This window comes from Lactuca virosa, chromosome 3 (genome assembly GCF_052849685.1).
Source record: "Lactuca virosa cultivar CGN04683 chromosome 3, Lactuca_virosa_CGN04683_v6, whole genome shotgun sequence".
NCBI classification, from domain to species: domain Eukaryota; kingdom Viridiplantae; phylum Streptophyta; class Magnoliopsida; order Asterales; family Asteraceae; genus Lactuca; species Lactuca virosa.
The window spans coordinates 370,948,199-370,956,830 of NC_136428.1; the positions used below are offsets into that span (position 1 = coordinate 370,948,199).

Consider the following 8,632-nt stretch of genomic DNA (forward strand, 5'->3'; position numbering starts at 1 on the left):
GGCTTAGATTATTATATGCCAAACCACCGAGAATAAGTTCTCTTATTCTTGTGAAAGCTAAGTTAGTAGAAAGCAAGCTTCTAATGACAAAGTAAGTGGGAGGTACATGGAACTTGAAGTAGCTCAAGAACCATAACCTTATTTAGTAATAGTTGGCACTAGTTTTAACAAGGATTGTTAAAATTGAATAGTAGCTATTCATAAACACAAATTGTTCGCATTAACGGTAGAAATCATCTATGGCCTGAGAAATGTGGAATCTCTCATTGATGAGCTTTTATTGATGGTTTCTGGAAAATCCATCAAATACTAAGATGCTATGTGAGATCTCGAATATGATAAATGACTTATAGTCATGAACATGAGATATAATTCATGTATGAGAATCAAGTATGGGCTTGATTAAAATTTTATCCCTATAGCAAGGCTAGAAGGAGTAAATAATTCTTCTAGAAAGAATAAATTACATGGATAACCATACACATTTAAAGCAAGACTTGTTGTAAAAGGATTCTCTCATACTCATGTCATTGACTATGGTCCTCATCATACTCACGACATTGACTGTGATCAAACCTTTTTCACAGGTAGCGATGATTAGATCAACAAGGATATTATTTGCTATAAATTCATAGTCTTAATATGAGATATAGTAAATAGATTTCAAGAAAGACCGCTTTTCTTAATAGACATCTACTGGAAGATATCTATATAAACTAGCCTGGAGGTTTTCTTAATCCAAGTTATCCTGAAAAAATGTGTAGAGCTTGAGATCCGCTTGTGGACATAAAGCAAACATCTCAATGTTACAATCATCATTTCATATAAAACCACAAGGTATGTTTTTATATCAAAATGAATAGAACATGTGTGTTTACTAAGAACTAGTGGGAGCATAGTGAAATTCCTAATCTTGTATGAATGAGAAATATTTAATCATTTGAAATCACATTCGGACTAAGCAAGGTCGTTTTCACCTTTACTCAGAAAGTGTTTCTAAAATGAAGGACTTGGGGAGGAGAAGATACATTCTTGGAATGTAAAATCTATAAGGGATAGATAAAATGAATGTTAAAAGTTTCATGTACTTATACATATATTGGCAATATTTTGAAAGGGATCAAGACACAAGATTCGTTTGGAGAACTCTTGGCATTGTCATATGGCACCATTTTGAGCTAGCCTCAAAAGTACATAGCTCAAAGGTTTGAACTAGACGAAATGATTTATATTCTATTTGCTTGGCAAATGAATTCATCATTTATGTCATATTATGCATAGGACATGGCATTTGATCATGCTATACTAACTGAATACATGGTTAAGTCCACTACAAGAAAAACAACCTTTTATGACACACAATGTGTGTCGTAAAACGCTCAGACGGCACGAAATGCGTGTCAAGGAAGGCCCTATCATAACGAAATACGACACACTTTTGTGCGTCGTCTATTTACGACACGCATTTACGACGCGCAGTTACGACACGCATTTACGACGCTCATTTACGACACACAATGCGTATCAAGGAAGGCCTTGTCAAAAAGGCAGACAACACACATTTGCGTGTCGTAACCTTACGGCGCGCACTTACGACTAGCATTGCGTATCATTAAAGCCTTGTCAAGAAAGGCCATGTCATAAATGAAGATGACACACATTTTTGCGTATCGTAATTTTAAATGTTTAAAAAAATATTATTTATAGATTTACTAATTTTCAAATTAAATTTGCATTTAATGTCTCATAATAGAAAATAAAATGTCATATACAAAAAATACAATCCATTGCATAAAATTTAATGTCATACAAATAATTGTTCCATAGAAAGATAAAACAAATCAATAGAAGTTGTAACAGAAATTTACAAACTAATTAGATACAAGAAATATGAAAAACTTGAAATCCGTAAGATTAATAGTTCTAACAGAAGCTTCACATGAGATACATACAGTTGGACCAGTGAAGAAGGATGTTCCCGAATCCACAATAGCAGCACAAGAACACGTCCATGATATCTTCTGTAAGAAGGTGTCGATCCAAAACTACTGTGCTTCTATCCTGCAAAAAAGAAATGTAAGGGTAAAATGGTCATTTAGTGATTTAGTCTCATACAAACAATTTCTGGTTTATTTGGACTAGAAAAAAACATACCTAAAAGTACTATATAAACAAACTAACAAAGACTGTTTCATTTTGGGACTGTATGAATGATCTGTATGAATGATCTGAATATGAAGAAGGTAAAATGAACATTTGTTGCATTGGTAGTTGCTAAAGTTTGGTTTGGTTGCAAATTAAGTCGCTGACACTAACGATGTACCAGGGATGAACTTTGCAACAGAACCAAACTTTAATGACCACATGTGCAAGAAATGAAATATTTTGACTAAACGCATAACTTTTGAGTTTTGACATACCACGAGGACTAAACTTGTAACTTTTTAACATCCCAATTTTCAAGACCAAAGATTTCGTTTTTGATTAAGTAATTTATTAAAACTATTTACTGAAAAACAACATCAATATCATATCGAACTCATAACCCATAAGTCAAGTGTCATAAAAACATGTCATGGAATAATAATAATGTCAGAGTACAATCCCAAGGTCATCATAGTGCGGAAATCGAGTGTGTGTGCGATCCGCTGCTACCGTGCCGGCTCCTTCCCCTTCGATGAAGAGGTACCTGAAAACAAAACTGTAAACTGTAAGCACGAAGCTTAGTAAGTTCCCCCATCATACCACATACCATACAATAACATATCTAGCCAGGCATATCTGGGTGCCGGCCTCCCATTCGGTCTATTTCAACCGGATAATTGCCTAGCATATCTGGGTGCTCGCCTCACCTTCGGTCTATTTCAACCGGATGAATGCCTAGCATATCTGGGTGCTGGCCTCCCCTTTGGTCTATTTCAACCAGGAATCGTGGACTATTTCACCCCTACCACTACCACATAGAATCATAGTATACTAACACATAGAACATAACAAATAGTGGCATACCAGACAATTATCTAACTACAAACTCCTACTAGTGGGCCGGCATTGTGGCCTTAGACCCACTCCTACTGGAAGGTAACTCAACTTGTAAAGCTGAGTCTCGAATCTCACGGGAATTAACCTCTAACAGCTGCTCCGATGACTCCCGGCTATCATAATCATAATAATACTCAATCAGAATCTATAATACTACTTAGGGTAAAATGACCATTTTACCCGCTTGGCCCAACTCGAACCATTCCTAAGGCCAAATTCTAATTTATTAACCGAGTGCACCCACAACCCATCAAAGGCTCCCTAAGGCCCACTATAGGCCTAATTTTCTAAATCGGGCCCAACACTTCAAATGGTCCTGTTAACAATTCCAATAAGTCCTTAGCCCAAAATGAATAATCTTGAATGGCCCAATATAGCCCAAAAGGCCCAATACTTCTAATTCGAGACCCAACCCTCTAAGGCCCAAAATCCAAAGTATGGGCCAAACCGAGGCCCAAAACACGCCAAGCCCATATCTGTTGAGTACGCGGGGCATACTCCCTTGTACGCTAAGTGTACTGACTAAATGGTGTGTACGCTGCGCGTAACTGCATGTACGCCCAACGTACTTTCCTGTTAAGTCACTTTTCCCATTAAGTGCTTAATACTCTGATACAAAGGCTATAATTACATATCCAAGTCCTCTTTAATGTCTTAATCCATAAAATCAATCACTTGGTGGCTTACAACCCACCAAATGAGCCCAAATATTGAATAATAGCAACTAACTCCATAGCAATGTCTAGATCTCATGCATGGCTTCATAAATGCCTTAAAGGTTGAAACTTTACTGCTTAAGGAAGGCTTTGAGCTCCAAGGGTGGCAACCCTAAGCTCAAAAACGAAGTTGCATGATAAAGATCCAACCTTTGGACCTAAAAAGGTCAAAATCTCCATAATCCTAGATCTAAGCTTCCAAGAGGAAAGTTAGGAGCTTTATACCTCCTTTGAGTGCCAAAAGATGAAATAGTCCCAGATCCTTGAGCTCAAGATACTGAAGTTCTTCTTCTTCAACTCTTCTTCTCTTCTTCCAAGCCTTTCTTCACCAAAAATGAGCTCAAAAGGTCAAAAGACACACAACATTGGAGTATGAAGGCAAATTAGGGTTCTCTGAGGGTAAGAGGCTGGTAAGGAGGCCAGGGGGGCTATAATGGGGTATTTATATGTCTTAAGCCCTAAAAATCAGGGTTTTGGCATCAGCTCACGTACGCTGCGCGTACTCCCGGTACGCTGCGCGTACTCCCGGTACCGTCCCCCGCATCCTAGGCACCTCTACGCCCCACGTACACTGAGGCTACGCCCAACGTACGTATTATGGGCAACCCAAGATCTCGACCCACTTGCTTGAGGTTCATTCCACAAATCCACTTGTCTCATTATTAGTCCAATTAACAAATATTAATTACTTAAATTAAATAATACCTCGAGAGACGGATGTTACAAATTTACTCTAAAGAGTTTGCCTGGTGTGGTCATGTGTAATAAAAGCAAAGATTCTAGTTTTGATCTCATTTATAAGTATAATGTTGTGTTGATGGACTTATAGTTTTTAGTTGTTCATGAACGAAGTCTATAAGTTGCTGGCTTGACATGTAGTCCGTGTATAAAAATAAACAAAAAAAACTTTAAGTAATACATGTATTTTATAATATATTGGTTATGAGATCTGGAAAAATACAAATCATGTTATCTGGACCCACAATCATAAGCATTTCATCAGCAAATTTTATGTTTTTAAGCAACTTATGATGCTAATTGCTACCTACGTATGGTCAAATGTTAGTTGCGAAATATTAATATGCTAATATAAATAATTGAAAAATCAAACAAGGAATGTTGCAAATACTTGTGTCGGATATGAGTGGTCAAATGAGGGAAAAGTGAACATCTGCAAGCTTTTTGACACCAACCTACACACAAGAACATATACATATCAGCACAAGTGCAAAAATAAATAAATAAATAAATAATTCAGTTCATTACAATCGAATACATGATAAGTTGTGTAACCACATATTAGAGCAGAACCTCTTGGTCCCATCCAATGTTCTTGAATTGCGTATTTACAGAAAGATATCATGTAATGTTATCACAAACTAGAAGCACTAGTACCAAAAGTTAGGTAAATAAGGAAAGATAAAAGGGTAGATTAAGCTGGTATGGCATCCAACTATATATATTTTTGTCTATTTTCTTTGCCAATGCCAATTAGGCCACTAAGCTTAGGAAAATGATTCTTTGGATCATTTTGTAAATAGGATTGTGAATATATGGTTAGCAAGTGCTAATGTGGGTGATAATCAACATTAAAATTGTAAATGCAGTGACATATTTAACATACAAATATTAGTTTACTTACTTAATTGGCATATTTATCAAAAAGATTGTACATGTGTATACTGACTAGATAACCAGATACCTGAGTAACTTCAATACTAAAAAACTATAAGCATGGTGACATATTTAACATGAAATGTTAATTTAGTGACTTAATAGGCAATGAAAATAGTTTTTTAGCCAAATTAATGAAAATGAGGCATTTGGTTGCTATTCTACCAGTCAAGTAATCCAAGATAAAAAGAGTTAACATCAAGCACCTACCTTTGTGGCAACCTTGGCAACCAGGTGAAATTGATCATTAGTCATTCCTAGAGAATAGAAGTAGCTTTCTCAATTGCTTAGAGCATGACCCTGATTCACCTTCAAGATCTGCATTGTCACATGTGAGGTCATCACTTGTGAAATTGATCATTAAACATTAGACATCGCTTGAATTCTAAACTGAACCATTAACAATTTAATATAATCCAAACTATGCACGAAGTATCGTGTGACTTGTGTTCAACCAAACCATTAATCAATCAATACATGACACTCTGCAAGCACCACAAAATATAAAATTCAGAAACTCACCTCCTCCATGTCCTGTCATATATAACATTATATGTTTATGACAACGCCACAAAGTCAATAAAAAAACACGATTATAATTCCTTTGTTTGTATAACACTAAAAAAAAGAGTTTTTATAAAATTATAAAAATATTGTGTATTCATTTGATATAAATTATAAATTCAAAAGTCATTTCCATATGTCTCCAAGTTTGTGTATTCATTTGATATAAATTATAAATTCAAAATCTCTCATAAATGATTAGATTTACGTATTATATAAAAATTAGGTCAAGACAGGAAGTGGGGTAGATAACATACCTGACTTGAGTATTTATTTTCCTTGAATATTAAAAATAAAGCTGCAATCAGGATGCATATGCCATGCCCCCAAGCATCAAATATCACAGCAAAAAGAAATGGAAACGTGACAACAGTGTATACTATGTGATCAAACGGGTATATTTGGAAATGCCAAAATATAAACTTGTTGATTAAAAGTAAGTACCTTGACAACAATTGCATGTCAGCTGAACCATAACCAAGCTACAAGTAACAGATAAGACAAGAATCATTTAATAATCAACCATATAAATATTAAAAAAACTAAAAAATAGCAAACCTGTATGACACAAAGTATATCTGGGAGCTGATTTCTTGACTCGTTAACAGGACCTGCATACATAAATTCTTAGAACCATAAAATAAGCACACATATTATATATGTGAATAAATTAACTAAAAACAATAATCAATTGATAACAACATAATAAACACCTGAAGAAATTGGAGGAGGTAACCTGTTGATACTAGGAATAGAATTTGCAATATCTAAACAAAGTAAATTCTTTGACAAATCAGTACTATCATTGAACTTCTTATTTCCCAAACCATCTATTATGACTTTATCAGCACTACATTTGTTGATGATATTGCTATTCTGATTAGCAGTGTAATGTTACACATCCACTATATCATGTTATTTTAGATAGGGGTAGTTTGGGAAATCAACAAATAAAGAGCATCTTACTAGTGCAAGGAGAATTAGGGGTATTTTGGGCATTTCATATTGTTAGTTTGTTATGTAAGATAGTATAAGAGGGTAGTGGAAAGGGAGAGTGAGGTATCCATAAATATTTTTTGAATCTGGAACTTATTTCTTGGGAGAGTAGCTATCTCGAATCAGCTAACCTATCATTTATTCTTGTAATCTTTTGGGTAAATTTGAGGTTATCAATCAGTATTTGAAGCTTTTAGTTGAATTGTTGTTATTGAATCTGTTCTTATAAGTCCAGTTCATAACAAATGGTATCAGAGCATTCATCTGGGATTAGGGCTGGAGATAAAGGAGGAGGGAAGGATGCTGGAGGAGGTCTACTCAAGAGGGTTGAATCTCTAGAAACTGAAATAAGGCAGTTGTATGACCGAATGTAGAATCAAGGGCATCAGATCCAACATCAGAATGACTCCATAGCCTCTCTTCAGTTGAAGATGGACCAAAATCAGTTGAAGATGGATCAAAAGTTTGAGGAGATTTTGGGTGCCATAGCCAAAAGCCGACCAACAATCAACAATGAGAAGAAAACCGTGGAGGGAGAGCCTAGCAACACACCAGTTCTATCCATGGAGGAAACTCCAAGGGTTTACAGTGGAGCGTCGCACACTGATACAGGAGGCTCAAGAACAGGAGGTGGTTCCGGCGGCGGAGGCGGCGACTATATTACCGGAGGCGAATACAGAGGAGGGACCAACCGAAGATTTCACAAACATGAGATGATGTTGTTTGATGGAACTAACACAGAGGATTGGATTTTTAATGTAGAAAGGTCATTATGCTCATATGAAAATGAAGAAACAATGGAAGCTGCTATGAGGTCTCGAGAGGGCAACACTTTACTTTTCTATGAATGGGAGCATCGGAGGCAACCCATACGAGATTGGGAAGAGTTGAAGGGCCTTATTCGTCGATTCAGATCACCCACGTCATCACTACCAACGTTTCGGGAATTGGAAGCAAGGAACAGGGAAAATAGAGATTCGTTTTTGAACCAGGAAGAAGCAATCCGGGATCGTCGGCAGCTAGCGACGTCTTCTCTGGTCGCCAAATGTGAGGTAACGACTCTGTTAGAAGAAGACGTAACAGAGGTAACATTTCTAGGGTTTCGCCAACCTGGGTTAAAAATAGACAAGTGGGCTGAAATTAATTATTTGGGCCAAGTCAATATGAATCTTATAATGGGTTTATATGACAAAGTTGACAAGAGTGAAAGCCCGACTGAAGTTAAAGCAACCACTAAAATTAAAACAACGACTAAACCCCAATCGACAACCTATTCACAGGAAGGGCACCTTCACAATGATATCGCATGTCGACTCAAATATCCAGACCGGTCCAAAAGGTTTCCTGATCCCGAAATCAAGCTCGAGTCGCTCAAAATCTTCACCGGAATTCTAGAACCCTACCTAGTTAACGTCAACAAGTAACTATCGATTCTCGATAGTCTAACTCACACTAATACTGATTTCCCCATCTTATTTCCTCCAGATGAAGTTGTTTATCCGGGATCTCTTACCAGCGATTTGCACCTAGAAGCTCGTTCTCCCACTATAAAACCAGTCCTTGAGCCATTCAACAATTCAAAAATAGTGATTACTTCCGTTACATCCCCCTCTAACTCAGTTCTTCGATGGTTGGCTCTA

At 36.5% G+C, this 8,632-nt stretch overlaps 1 long non-coding RNA gene across 2 annotated transcripts; it reads right to left on the bottom strand.

Moving 5' to 3' along the window:
- Nucleotides 1-1,914: 1,914 nt before the first annotated feature.
- On the bottom strand, nucleotides 1,915-7,124 carry LOC145167651 (uncharacterized). Of its 2 annotated transcripts, XR_013741309.1 has the most exons (8): nucleotides 6,710-7,124; nucleotides 6,555-6,607; nucleotides 6,441-6,478; nucleotides 6,254-6,294; nucleotides 5,643-5,776; nucleotides 4,888-4,951; nucleotides 3,984-4,077; nucleotides 1,915-2,689 (listed from the first exon to the last, which is right to left on the bottom strand). It is a non-coding gene; the product is annotated as an uncharacterized LOC145167651 (long non-coding RNA). The 2 variants fall into 2 exon arrangements; XR_013741310.1 differs by lacking the exon at nucleotides 6,254-6,294 and having other exon boundaries at nucleotides 5,643-5,750.
- Nucleotides 7,125-8,632: the final 1,508 nt, after the last annotated feature.